Source organism: Paroedura picta, chromosome 7, assembly GCF_049243985.1.
Source record: "Paroedura picta isolate Pp20150507F chromosome 7, Ppicta_v3.0, whole genome shotgun sequence".
NCBI lineage: Eukaryota > Metazoa > Chordata > Lepidosauria > Squamata > Gekkonidae > Paroedura > Paroedura picta.
Window position 1 is genome coordinate 75,833,419 of NC_135375.1, and position 15,323 is coordinate 75,848,741.

Below are 15,323 nucleotides of genomic sequence, written 5' to 3' on the forward strand. Positions count from 1 at the left end.
AACCATTTGCAATTCATATAATCCTAAAAGTTTAATTGTGTGAAGCAGTTAACTTTTAAAAATCAGTTTGGTAGACACCAAAGATGGATGCTTACCATCCTAAGCAGCTCCACCCTTGAAAGTTAGTAGTCTTAGAAGCTACGTTCACAATTGCACACACAATTTCTTGTGAGACAATGAAAAAATCTGAAAGATTCTAGCAGAAATGAGAAAACATAAGGTCATACAGACTGGAACCGCAAAAATGCTTATTGGGCATCCAGGCAAAAGGCACTCCTTAAGACATGAAGCGATATAGTAATACCATGCATTTTAATCTTCCCATTCACTCATAACAACCCTCTCAGTCTGAACATTTGCAGAAATCTAGGATCTTCCAAAATTAGGCCTGAATACTGGTAGCTTTTAATAATATGGTTATTTTTTTTAAGTTCATCACTCGAATACTTTCAGGTCTTTGAGTAACGTGATGTATTCAAAAGGATGAAGCATTTGTATTTCTGGATTAATATAGAAACACCATATTTGCACCATATTGAACATGCAAAAACGTAATGGAAAACAGTACTTATAACTATTTGCCCTTCCAACTTTGGATTATTACATTAAAAGATTGATAAATTTAATTAACATCCCGCAACCAACATTAATGTTTATACACACATTCACGCTCCTTTTTCATACTTGTTTATAATAAAAAATACAGGTGTTTGATGATGAAAATACAAAACCAAGCCATTAAAGGAGAGCATCATATTTGCTACTTCTAAAAATGTGTTATGCCAAAGCAAATCACTCATGCATTTAATGAGAGCTCAAGAAATATTATTCTTTCTCAAAAGGGTTAGAGATGAACATTTCTGAGAAAGCTCTAATCAAGTAACCCATCTGTTATTTATAGCAAAATTAATTAGTAAACTGAATATTTAATATTTTAAATGCCTTGTTTTAATTGATAGCAGTCTTTCATACTTAAAAAAAATCCTCTTTGGCAAACTTCCAGTAGCGTAGCACATACAGCTACTTGGCAGAATTCCATATCCTTGATGGACCAGGGCTCTAAAGATGTTGGCTTTATAAGAATGCTTCTGATCCCGTACCTTATGGGACATTAAGGAACAAGTTGTCAGGTGGGTTACTGAGACTTCTTAACACAGAGAGGTTTGCATTTTAAAAACTTCTACTAAGTGCTAAAAAGAAAACCTTTCTCTGTTTTCGAGGACAGACACAAACTCAAACAAGCTATATAACTTTGTTAAATCATCATACGCACATTATTTATTCCACTTTAACTTTCTAAGAAAACAAACCTATCCGTTCTAAAACATGTTCTAAAACAAAGTTATAAAAAGCAAATCTATTCAAAATTTAGGTGAACTGCGTATTCCTAATTACCGGACTTATCTTCAGATAATTATAATTATATATTACGTTGCTTTGTGAACTGCCATTTTTGCTTCAGAATAAATATGTCAAATATTCATATTTGTAACTTTTGGAATTACCATAAAATCCATGTACAGAAATAAGGGTCTAAAATTAAGTCAAAGGAAAATACCATTAAAATGGAATCCTTGCACTGTGCATGTGGCTTAAGATGGTTTATCTATTTTATGTGGAAAGAAAGTATTTAAGAATTCCGAGGACTAATACGGGTCTTAATAACAACTGTTCTCCCTACGTTTACTTGTGAAATGAATGGCTTTCTGACGCAGACTAGAATATTAACACAGCACTGTATGTGTCTAGTTTAATTTTTTTTTCTTCTGAAAAATGCTACTGGTTGGGCGGGTGGTGAGACAGAAGGCTGTAAATTCCTATCTTCCATCAGTACCATTGACCTCAGAGCAAACCCCACAACTGGCTACAGGCATTCAACATCCATCATTGCTTCTGAAACCTAATCTTGCAGGGAAGGGCAGCTGCATGGACAGCAGTCAAACAGCTTCCTAAAACACACCACCATTAAAACATACTGTAGAGGGGGAACAAGAACTCTCTTTTAATTTCTGTTCCAAATGTTGATCTTTATGAATCTTGCAATGATATTTATCTGTATCTTTTTAATTGAGTACAATTCAAGCCATCCTGAAATAAAAAATGTGAAGTTATTATTTCCAATGAAATGTTTTAGAACAGTCATGAGTACACTATAAATTGCATAGTTGAATCCTGTCAAATCTGTGGGACTATGTGTGGTTCCAAATGCTGCAATCCCTTTGACAACATCACTGTATTAAGATAAAGGAGAATTTATATACCCCAGACGCAGTCATTTAGGAGAAATCTAAGAAACAACACTTTTAACTGATAACAACAAAGGATGAATGGGGCAAAAGAAATCCGAAAATCATTCAGGGATTACGGAGACCAATTCTCTTACTTATCTCTAAAACTGTGAGATCACAACACTGTCTTAGTTGGCGTGAGAACTTAGTGTTTTGCTATCTATAATACACTTTAAGAATATCACTTATTGAACTTTCAAACATGCTTCCAAGAGTATTAAAGGATACAGTTTAAGGGATTGCCACATTTTTTGTTCTATTTAATATGGTACATTTAATATATTACTTATGTAAAAATGTGTACCAAACAACTTAAACCATGTGAGATAGGTGTATGCTAGACTGCTTTTTAAAGGAACCACATTGGATTGTCTGCAAAGCAACCAGATGCACTATGCCAACTCCCCACACACAAATTTAAAAGTTGCTAACAGTCGCTACTTTAACCAAGGGAAAATGCAAAACAAGAATATAGCTGACCACCTCCAAATAAAAAGAGAAATTATTTTAATGCAAAACAAATTGTCTAATAATTATAGTTAACTGTCAAGGAAAAATAATTCAGACTGCTATAAGATTCTGGATGTTTCTAAATAGAAACATCCCATCATGGTACAAGGATTGATATGCCATTAATATTAAATGATGCATATTTTAATTGACTGTCACATCTATTTTACTATCTTATTTCATTCTATGAGTCTCAAATAATTTTACATATTAAAACCATGTCTGTTAAGGCATATGTACATCTCAAGTAACTAAATATATTATAGAACATAGAGGCAGTTCTATAAACTGCCCAGGGTGGGTTGTTTAATTTTTTTTTCTTGGAGGTTTTCAAGGGAAAGCTGAGCAGGCATCTGTTAGGGATATATATTAGATATAAAATATCCTGCCCCAGGGCAGGGGGTTAGACCAAATGGCCCAAGGAGGACTCCTCTAATTCTATCATTCTGGATACACCCAGTATCAATTTACATTTGCGAATTTTTAAAACATATGACACAATCAGAAACAAGAAAAAAACTGTTATTTTTAATAAGCATTTTTCACTTCAGTATTTACACATGGATATAGAATGTTTAGTATTCCGAACAGAATTTACAACATTTTGATTTTATTTGTGGCAGACTTATTTGTTTATATGAGAGCTGCCAGTGATCAGAAAGAGCTGAACGACCTTACTAGAGTCACACTATGATTCTGATAGGTACATTTTCCACTGGATCTGTGCTATAGACAGACACAGAACCCATATGAACGCACTGCATCTTAACAAGCAAAGATTGTTGGGCAGGAATTTACAGGCAAACCAATCTCACACAATCTCTTTCTACATCATCAGATTTCCTCAGTAGATGTGTTGTACAGGAACTCTCAGTGTAGTGGATCACAGAGAGGAAGAACTCATTCCCCTTTGCTCCCACTTGGCAAAGTCCTGTTAGCATAGGAAAGAATATTTGAAGCACTGATTTTGCATACAGGCTGCCGGATGTATTACACATTCATAAATAGCTTCCTTTGAGCATCTATCTCAAATAAAGAATCAACAAATAAAATTTATTTTTAAATATTCAACCTATGGGGGATCTAGAATTTGTTTCCAATTTTAATGTAGATTACATTTTATCAATGGCAAAATTAAAGAAAAAGACTACTTAAAAATAGCATAGTGAAGTAGATAGAAATATATAACTAAACTTATTTCCTTCCCCCATTTTTAAAAGATAAGTCTCTTTATATTTGCACAGACTAATTACACCACATCATGAACATCCATGTAGAATTAGTACTCATACATTTAGTTACAGATATACTATTGTTTTCTTGCATATGGAAAGGCTTACCCTATTTACAAGGGTTGCTGTCAAAGCAGTAAAGTTAGAAAAACGCACACCAAACTATTATGTTTAGCTATTTTCCCCCAATATATATTTCTAGTCAATATCACTGGGTGCAAACTTAAGATTTTCAAGCCTATTGTCCCATTTCACACGCAACAGTCTGAAACTTCCTAAAATAGCCCATTTATGCATGCCCATACACACACACACAAATAGGCACACTGAAGTAGTACTTTCATTGTGTCACACCATCTCCTGATTTATCTTTAGCATCTTTTCAAAAATAGAGTTGCCTGTTAGCTTGATAAATCATGTTTACTTTGAAGGAAATTCAATATGCAAATACTTCAGCTGTTCCTGGTACAAATGGTCTGATTTGTCAGTTTGAAAAACTGAAAATCAACAAAGGAACACTTGACCTTATTGCCTAACATCTATCAGGAATGCAAGGGTTAGTCGATTTTAAATATGTGAAAATGACATTCAGATGTGTATGGTGCTTCTTCAGACTACATCCTGTAAGTACTGGCCAGAACAAGGAATAACTTTGGACTCTCTACACTTAGATATATTAAAGATCAAATCAATCTATGCCTATTCTATTTAGTATAATCCTTCTCAATTTGTTAACGCTATATTGTTATTTCTAATCTAATGGATCAGACAGATGTCTTTTTAAAAGTTAGACATAAAACTAAAGAGAACATGAGACTAAAGAAATACCTCTTGAAGATCACTTGCACACAGCATCCTTCCTCAACCATAAAGTCAACATTAGGGGCAACAAAATAGCCTTCAGAAGCTTATGAAGAGGAGACAATGTTTTAAATTATTATTTCCAGCAATGTGACCATTCACAATAAGTCACAGGTAAGTGTTTATGGCATCAAACACTCTACAATAATGTCCTTCCTGCAAAAGCATGATAGAATTCTGTGCAATAGAATTTGCTGTATAAGAACAGTTTATACAGGCCCCTAGTGGTTCAGAACTCACAGTAGCAGACAAAGGGGTGATATCTACTTTTTCAGCTTGCGAACTTCTGATACCAGCATTCTTCTACGGTGGTTTATAAACCATAATGATAATAAGGACTGGAACAGAGTATCTAGGATTCTGAATCCAACTACAAGCTTCCAAAGAAAGTCTAAACTGGAAGAGAAATGTTGCATGACCACCTCTCCCTAGCCATCATTGCTGGGATGTAAGTAAGATCCGGGTTATATAATAATACAAATAGTAGCACAAATTATTAAATGGCATTTTGGCCAAAAGCAAAGCACATAAACATCTAAAATCTAGAAACCCTGTGATAGATATTCCTTTTTAAACACCATTCCAGCTTGGCATATAGTACTTAATTTCTTCAGGCATCTTAAAACAGAAGTCTTAGATAGCAGTACAATACTATGAAGAGTTATGCCAGCCTAAGACCACTGATTTCAATAGCCTTAAACTGAAGTAATTCTATGCAGGATTGTGAACAAGCCATATATCGTACTGAATGGAAAGTACCTATAAATATATGTATATATCTTCACAAGTGACAGCATTACTATTAGAAAGCACTTCCAATTAAATGTGTCTCCCTTCTCTTTATAGAAGGCAGCTACAGGACCAAGTTCCATGAAAATATAACATAAGGAATGATAACTGATGCTTACAGCAGTTTACTTGAAAAGAATCTGACAAATGAACTTATAGCTTTGACCAGTCCATCAGTTTTATATTTGAAAAATACAGCAGTTGTGCCGTACATCTCATGAGAATCAATGTAATGGAATTGTGATCAAATGGGCCAGTTTCCTTCCAAAACAGCTACAAACAACTGATTATTTGCAGAGGATACAACCGTTTAGGGGGTTGTTGTTTTAAGTAAACCTAGAGTAACAATATGCCTTATTCCTTCCAAAGCCACTAAAAAGTCTGAGAGCTATGTCCTAAACCCCATTTATACCAAGAGAGGAGACTATTAGGAACTGCAGGTCTTTTACCAACTGTCAAAAGAAATAAACAATGTCTGTTCAGCCTAATCTTTGCATTGTAGATCTATGTTTAGGAAAAGAAAATCCGCTGACATTTAAATACAAAACCAAAAAAACTTATTTTGTCTGCACAGAAAATGGGTAAAAGCAATTGACAAGAGGGTCACATTACAATGCTATTTCCAGAGAGTAGAATATCAAGCAACAACAACACCTCATTCAACACAAAATTAAAGGTTTTCAAAGCAGAATGACTTCCTTTCGAGGAATTCATCAATGTTGCACTGCCTCACACAGATACTGAAACAGTATAGAATCTTCAGGCTGCACTCTGCTGGGATGAACTCTGCTTGCATTACATGTTCAAAACAGGCATTCATTTCAGTTTGTATATCTGTAGAGGAAAGTCGCTAATACAAGCAGTCCTGAAAAGACTAAAACCCTGCCCTGTTGGCGTCCCTACAACCTTCAGGAGTAACACTAAAAGAGTACTGGCACCGGTAGAACCGAAGAGTGCAGGGACAGGTTTTGCAATGATCGACTTAAGTCAGCTAGTCACTGGGGTTGTTGAGGAAGGACAAATTAAAAGCGGTAACAAGTGTGAAAAGCCGACTTGGCAATCAATTGTAGGCTGAAGGGAAGGAGGAACGAGGTTAGAACTGGGATCCAATAAGTTTGCCATCCAAAGAACACTTTGAGAAGCCTGGCGACCCGGGAGGCAAAAGTACTTTCCTTGACTTTTTTTTTTAATTTTAAGAACTCATTCCAAGCTATAGGGCTCCCCCCCCCCCAACTCCATATGATAAACCCTTATTTGTTCCGGTGTGCGATCCTAGAATGCCCTCTCTCCCAATATACGCCAGTGTCTTAGATAAGCGTTCTTGTCGGCCACTACAATGATCATCACTCCGGACACAGCCTAACGAAGCACCACAAACAAGACCCACCCCTTTTCCTTGGCATTGCAATAATCATGACCCGCACGCAGTCCATCCAACAGCCCCCCCCCCAGCCTCCCCAATGCTCCTAACTGCCAGTTCTCTTTAGAGGCTCGGACCATCGCCACCCCCCGGGCTACAAGGGAGGGCACCAGCATGCCTAAAAGAGGCGAGGGAGCAAGTGAGAAATGCACATGGCTGTCTCGCCTGTGCGTGCCCAGAGAGACGCCAGAAAGGGCCAGGGGGGAGCCGGGGGGAGCCGGGGGGAGCCGGGGGGGGGGGTCAGCAGCCAGAGACTTACCTGGTCATGCTGGCTCCCCTTCAGTCCCAGCGGCAGCAGCAGCCGCGCCGCCGCCGCCGCCGCAGCCAACCCAGTCCGCCTTCCCGCCCGCCACTACCCACGGGCGCTTTCTCCTCCTGCTCCTCTTCTTGCTGCTGCTGCTGCTGCCGCCGCCGCCGCGGCCACCTTCTCCTCCCGCTCCCGCTCGTCTCTCGGGCGGCCAATTTAATCCAAAGCAGAGCGGCGGCTCCAAGCGCAGAGCCCCCGGGTCGCTGCTGGCTGGGGCTGCCGGGGAAAGGGGGTGTCGCTCTTCTGGCGGGCAGTCCGACGCGGGAAAGTGGCAGGAGGCCTCGCAGGAGACGCTCCGAGGGGTCGGCGGCGGTCGAGGCGCCGTCGGAAGTCCCCCGGCAGCCGGGGTTCCCCTCCCGCCGCTGGTTCCCTTCCTCCGCTCTGCTCAGCTCCGCTCTCCTCCTCCTCCTCCTCTTCTTCTTCTTCTTCTTCTTGCTGCCGCTGCTGCTCCCGGGCACTCGCGCTCCTACTGCCCCCTCCTCCTTTCCTCCTCTCCCCTCCTTTCCTCCTCTTACTCCCGCCTCCCTTCTCTCTCTCTCTCCCCCACCCCTTTGCCCCTCTTAATTTACTCCATTCTTTAGCTACAAATAGAAACCGGATCCTTCCCCCCTCCCTCGAAAGTCAAACAGAGGTGGGGGGGGGCAATATCTCCAAGTGCTGGGGCCAACCTCTCCCTCCTAATCCAGTTTAAGGATGGGGGGGAGGGGGCTTATCTGGACTGTCGACGCAGCAGAGATGGCTGAGAGCTGAGAGACCAAGCGGCAGCCCCCTGCCCCAAATCCCCTTGGAAGCCAAGAGGGCTGAGAGTGCTGGCGGAGAAGCTGAAAGTAAGGGATGCCGCCGCCGCCGCTCGCTCTCTCGACAGGGTTTGGAGGGGAGGGGAGGGGGCGGGGGGGTTAATTACATTTTAGAAACATTTATTATGAATGTTGGTAAATCCTCTTATGCTGCGCGGCTCACAGGACTGACTTGCCCCCGAGCAGCGTGGAGAGAAGCTTGTGGCAGAGCCGGACTCTTAGGAGAGTGGATGGCAAAGGTACGAGGGGAGGGGGTGCCGGGCAAGAGGGAGGACCAACGAGCCACCCGACGTCCCTCCCGCAGCCTGGACCACTGTCAGACGCAAGACAGCAAGCGCGAGGGAAGCACGCGCGAGCTCACACACACACACACACGAGGGGGGGAGGGGGCCGGGGAGGTGACGTCACTCCCTGCCATCCCGCGGCATCAACCCAGAAAGGACCTCCCCCACTCTCCTCTGCCTCTCGGTCTTGCTGTCTCTTTCACGCACTCGTTCCCTTTCTGCCAGGCGGCAGGAGCACGCGCGGCCGTTTCTCCCTCAAAGAAACTCACGCTTTCAAGTCCGAGCCAGTGAAGTGACGGGCTGGGTAGGTGTATCCTTTACACGCCGTCTTTGCCCCGCCTTCTCCCGTGAATTTGCAGAAATCCTTGTAATCATCATTACAGCTCATCTCATTTTATCAGGGAACGCGCAAGGCAACCCAGCATTTTGATTTTTTTTTTAACTTCTTCTGGCAAGGAAAGAGATTCCAATTCAAGGTGTCTTTTAAATATACATGTTTCAGAGAAGTAAAATGTGGGAAGAATTGCCACAAATAATCGGCAGAATCTAAAGGGACTTGGGTTCAGAAATACACACACACACGGTGCTTTGTCTTGCTTTGGGAACCTCAAAATATTTGTAGTTTAAATTCCCGCTCTGCTAAAAATCCCAACTAGTGTGTGCAGTGAAACTTCAAGGTTAGATATGTGGGAGTAGCCGTGTTGGTTTGCAATACAGGAGCAAGATTCAAGTCCAGCTGCACCCTAGAGATCAGCAAGATTGTGGGGTTAAAAACTGCTGCATCAGATATTTGTCACTATTCACATCTATTTGTTTGAATATATGTGCATTTCCAATTATTCCAGGTCATGTTCTTTATATCAACAGTAGCATTTGTTATTGCCCTACAGATTTTTTCAAAAAATAAAGGCTTATGGATACATTTGTACATAAGTTTTGTAAATTACAAAAGAAAGATGACAGAAAATCACAGGGGCAGAACAATTTGAGTGTGCACACACATCCCTGGAGCCTTTGGAAATCAGAATAAGATGTATTCAAAAGAGAGGGGCATTGTTTCCTCAAGGTCAAAGTCCAAATGTTAACCTAAAGCCTTCCCCAAAAACACTTGAAGACTTTCAGTGCAACCATTTTTTGCTTCACTGATGACCCAGTTCTACCGCTAGTTTGTCCACAGGATGAGCCAGGGGCTGCTGCCAATGTTGTGCTCATTTCCCTGTGTGAATATGTGAAGCCCACACAGCAGAACCTGCTGACTCTTGCCCTCTATCTGCTGTCTTCAAGTATGCCTGCACGAGCCAACAATGGCTTAGCTTCTTTAAAAGGAGGTCAGGATTAAACAGCACAGATAGGGCCTTCACTGCAAACAATGTACATTCCAGTATTATAAGAAGCAAAACTGGTAAAGGCATTAGCCAGCTACATTACGGTAGCACATGGAGCTACTTATACCAACGCTCATTCCCTTTCCTCATGAGGCACAAATCTGTAACACCTCTACAGCAATCTATAACTAGTAATATTACTGCCTCCCATTTCATAATGTGCTTGAAGGCAATAAACTACAGCTTGCACATTGTATTCAAGCATATGTGGGTAGTAGTAGCTGAAAACAATGGTGCTGTCTATCAATCTAATTTGTTTTTAGTCTGCCCTTCTTCAAGGGAGCTCAGAGAACCATACACAGTTCTATTTCCCCCTTTTTTATTCTAACAACAACCCTGTGTGTTATGTTAGGCTGAGAGAGAGTGACTGGCCCAAGCTTTTTATCCAGGTGGGGTTCTCCCAGATTCTAGTACAGAATTAAAATAATTTTATTATACCACACTGGCTCATTATACATGTTCCTTTGCTCATCTGAGCATACTTGAAAAGTATCCCATCTACAATCATTTTTTAATTGCTCGAACACAAAAGAAGAAATGTTAACTTCCATATATTTGAAATATCAAAGGTAAGGTGCAAATTCTGAAATCATGCAACCGTATGCCTGTATTCATGTGCGCAGGTATACCAGACAGTTCACACATACAAAAAAGGGAATTAGGATTGCTAGGGTGGCTAGATATTGCACTGTTTTACTAAATTTTGTGGGCAGTCACAATTCTTTGACCCCTGCCAATTCTAAAAGCAAGAGCAAAAATGAATGAGAGTTTTAAAACAAACAACTTTTCACACAATCAAGTAGTAGACATTTCTTCGCTATAAAAAATACACCTTAAGACAAACAAAGATTTTTTTTAAGGCGTGACCTCTCATGGGCCATTTATGCACTGGGAACTTCATTGCCCCAGCTCCCGTGCAGGTGCACAAATCAGGGACGGATGAGGCACACTGGGCCAAATGTTCCCCCGTGTGGGTGCAGGAAGAGGTGGGGCAACCGGCCACCACTAATACTTCAGCCTGCAGCCCAGAATGAAACCTCCAGTGCATAAACGGTCATGTGGAGACACACTTCCTCTGACAATTTGTTGGCTGCACACAAAAGCTCACATCTTGAAAAAAATCTTTGTTGGTCTTAAAGGTGCTATTGGACTCATTTTTTGTTGTGCTACTTCAGACCAAAATGGCTACCCACTAAAATCAGTTCTACACTATATTTTCTAGATTTATGATGTTCTCCATATAAAAATCTTGGTATTTAAGGAAAATATTACAGATGGATCTGATTAATACGTTCCATTCCTTAATTGCTCATTTTCTATTGCTAAACTAATATGAAAGGTAAGAGACAAATTTTCATGGAAGATAGTTCCATCCATGCTTATGAGACTCGATGGTTGAATGGCGCCTCAGTGTTTGGAGACATTATACCTCTGAGTGTCAATTGCTGGAAGGCAGCAATTGCTGCTGGAAGGCAGCAATTGAGGGAGGCTTTGCCCTCTCTGTTGTCATCACTGCATTGCCACTCATTCCCACACACAGAAGCCAAAGCGGCTAAGAGAGGCTTAAGCTTAGCATGCACAGCAGGAGTTGCTACAATCACATATCTCAGTAAATTAGTAGTTGTGCCTGAAGCAAAGACCAGCCAGGAGGGGAGAAAGAGGCCAACACAGACACACTGAAGTGTGGAAAATCAGGCCACAACTTTACTGATTATTATTAATTAAATTTATATACTGCCCTCCCATATGGCTCAAGGTGGTTTACGTACAGTTAAAATTAACAATGAATTAAAATCAATAGAATACTAACATTCACTGTCTAAAACACAGTAAAACATATGTTATAAACAGCAGTTCAGTCATAGTCATAGGAGCCTCCAGATTATTCACTGTCCATAAATCTCCCGACTGGCTTTTTCTCAATAGAGGTGTTTTTTTGTGAGGGAGGGCCATAGACGTTAATAAGTTGTTTAGTCATTGGCCCCAACCAAAGGATTGGTGGAAAAGCTCAATCTTGCAGGCCCTGCAGAACTGTGCCAGCTCCAACTGGGGCTGGATCTCCTCTGGGAGCTCATTCTACCAGAGGCCAGGACTGAAAAGTGCTCTTTCAGAGACATAGGCAGAGATGCCGTCCCATACATACACCAGGTGCAGACCACAAATGGCCTTAAAGGTAAGTACCAGAACTTTAAACCTGATCTGGAATTCAATTGTAAGCCAATGTAGCTGCCAAAGCACAGGTCAAATATGGGTCATCCATGGTGCTCCTGTGAGGACCCAGGCAGCTATATTCTGGATCAATTGCAGTTTCTGGATCAGGGATAAGGGAAGGCTTGAGTTACAAAGTCCAATCAAGAGGTGACCATTATGTGGATCATTATAACTAGGTGTTCTGGGGCCAAAAAGGGTGCTAGTAGTTTGGCTCGGTGTAGATGAAAAAATGCCAGCTACACTATTGTGATGGCAAGGGAGGTGTTGAAGTTTAAACCCAGATTCCTGGCTGAATGTGCAGGCATAAGCTGCACCCCACCCAGTCTGGGTAATTGTGCTGCCTCATATGGACCTTTCCTACCCAGCCACAGGACCTTTGTCTTTGAAGGGTTGAGCTTCAGGCAACTCTGTTTAATCCATCCCACCACTGCTTTCAGACATCTGGCAAAATGCCTGAGGGTGAATCTGGATTAACATCCAATAGGAGAGAGAACTGGGTTTCATCAGCAAATTTTTGACACTCCACTGCTAACTCTGACAAATTGGGGAGGGGGTACATAAACATGTTGAATAAAGTTAGGAGGAGGATCACACCGTGCAGAACCTCACAATGGCGTTGACAGCAGTTTGATACATTACAAATCTTGGGTGGGATGTGGCTAGAACAACTGGTGATGCAAACAGCCAGATTTGGTAGAACTGACCCCCCCCCCAAAAAAACTGTAATGGTTCCCCCTTTTAGGGTTATGCAACCCCAGCCAGTTGTGACAGCAGATTTGCACATAACAGTAAAATCTATCATGCATTTTGGAAAGGAAAAATCAAAAGGTCCTTCAACCAATCTGGATGATTTGGAACAGCATCTTTAAATCTTAAACCTTTTGTAATTATCAGATGTGTGATATGCCCTGTGGCCATTATGGACCATGCACCTATATTTGCAGTCTTTGTCTCTCTGAGCTTTACTGCAGTCACTAAAACCTTTGCAGCAGCATCCATAAAGCTCCATGAAATTTCATTACTTTCACACTAAAATCTCCTGATTCAGGCACAGTGCCAAATGTGCTCCCTGTTTGCCAGGTGTTTTGGGAATCCCAAGAAAACACAAGTTTTCCCCCTTCCCCCATGAGGGAATTTGCAGTAACTCAAAGTGGAAGCTCAAAAGTCACATTGGCTTCCTCCAGTGATTCCCCCTCAAAATACTTACATTTAAGATCCAACCAAAGCCCGCCTTCCTCCATTCCCCGCTGTATAAATTTTAGATTTTGAAGAGGATTGCATTAAAATGCAATTCCAAAGTAGCAAGTACAACACACACACAGCACCAACAGAACACTCTTCATCAGTTTCATGAAGGGAAATGGATCAGGAAGTTTCAGGAAGTGAAGCTATGAAAGTTGTTAATTTCATCCAGCAGCCTCCCACACTTTCACCCAAAATAATAACATGCACTATATGGGGGGAAGGGGGGAGAAATTGGCCAACACAGGATGCTTGCCTGAATTGACACTTAAAACAAAGGTGCAAGCAGGCACCATTTCCCCAAACCTTTCTTTTAATTTGTATTGTTCCCAAGAAGACATGGGTGGAGGGGAATGAACCACACAGCATATGGAAAAGGGGAGTGCTTGGGCACTTTTCCCATGAGAGGGAGAGGAAAGGAGGGAGGAGGGAAGTTGGCAATAAGAACAAGACAGGAAAACAAGCATGGAGGGTTATGCCATTACAGTTTGTACATGCTTGGACTTTTTTTAAAAAGGGAAGGGAGGCAAGCCAGTAGCCAGGAATGCCTACTGTCTCAATGGAAATGTAAAATGCAAGCCACAAGTGTAGAATGCCAGTTGCAAAAACAAGGTCAGCATCCAGAAGTCAACAATGCAAGAATGCACCAGCAAATAACAACTGTGGAAAAGGCCTCTGCTTGTTTCTGTCTTGGCATGCCTATTCCCAGTGAATTCTGAACCCTGAGATGTTTTGGTTGGAGTCTGTATTCCTAAGGAAACCAACTTCTACTCTTTTACACACTGTCTTTTCACCTACAATTCTGACTTGATACCTGTTAAGATAGAATCTCCAATATAGATATTTGCATGAATTAACCCCTCATAAATGGGCCTTGCATATGATCAAGGAATGAAAACAAATCTGAATAAAAGCCATAATGGTGGAATCCTACTGTTGCATGATTGACAGTGGGATTGCATCTATGGTCTGTCCCTCCCCCCGCCCCCCACAATGAAAATGCAGGCACAAAATAAAATGATCAAAATGTCAAGAGATTTTGAATTTATCGTGTTTTTTCAGCATAAGACAATATTTTGCTGCCTGAACTTTGTAATATATAATGCACTGTGGTGTATGTTTCTTGGCTGGATAAACAGTACATTTGATATGTACATTGTTTTGCTAAGATGTCTGGTGCCAATGTTTATTTATCTTTAAATTTGGAAAGAATTAGTTCAAGAGTTAGTCCAAGAAGTAAGCTTGCGGTGAATGTTGCAGAAAGAAATGTAATTATAATGAAATAAAATTATCTCATACTACAGGGCAAGCCATCACAGAACGTTACGCTTGAAGGTTGCTGGGATGTTTTCTTTACTAATCATCCCTAAAATATATGAAGGTTTTGTTTATAGGTATGTCCTTGTGTGTGTAAATGCCATCAAGACAAGCTTACTTATGGCAACCCCAGCAAGGGGCTTTCAAGGAGTGTGAGAAGCAGAGTCAATTTGCCATTGCCTTCCTCTGCAGAGTCTTCCATGTACTGATCCTGCTTCGCTTTTGAGATCTGATGAGATCAGGCCATACCATACCACAGGTATGTTCTTAGGAACTATGCACTTTTAAAAAACTACCACATAATTTGGCATACAATATGTAATGACATTTCTTCATAAAGGTGCCCAGAAACTGAGGCTTGTCCAAGACCATGCCATTTCACAGCATCACTTCTGTTACATGGAACAACAGGCTGCAGGGTTTTGGTTCAATTCCCCACTCTGCCATGAAGCTCACCATTACCTTGGCCTGAGCAATCTCTTTCGTACTGATACCACGTACGTTTTAATGAAGAGAAAATAGATGATGGATCATGCATACCATCCTAAGCTCTTTGAAGGAATGTAGGTCTGCACAATTCTTGTTCCTTCCCAAAGACACCAATTGTAGTTATCAATCCTGGCTGCAGAAATTCCTAATGATCTGGGGTGATGACCGTGGGACGGGAATTTGGGGAGGGG

General features: G+C 41.2%; 1 protein-coding gene across 46 annotated transcripts in view; it reads right to left on the minus strand.

Moving 5' to 3' along the window:
- Nucleotides 1–15,323, minus strand: part of PTPRD (protein tyrosine phosphatase receptor type D) — a 1,533,354-nt gene that overhangs the window by 475,005 nt on the left and 1,043,026 nt on the right. For 3 of the 46 annotated variants that reach the window (XM_077345026.1, XM_077345025.1, XM_077345024.1), the window contains exon 1: nt 7,360–7,857. The exons of 41 other annotated variants lie outside the window; for them this stretch is intronic. The gene's annotated coding sequence lies outside the window, so the exon portion shown is untranslated. Of the gene's footprint in view, nt 1–7,359; nt 7,859–15,323 lie in introns of those variants that run through there. 2 more of the 46 variants (XM_077344982.1, XM_077345027.1) reach the window with 2 other exon arrangements.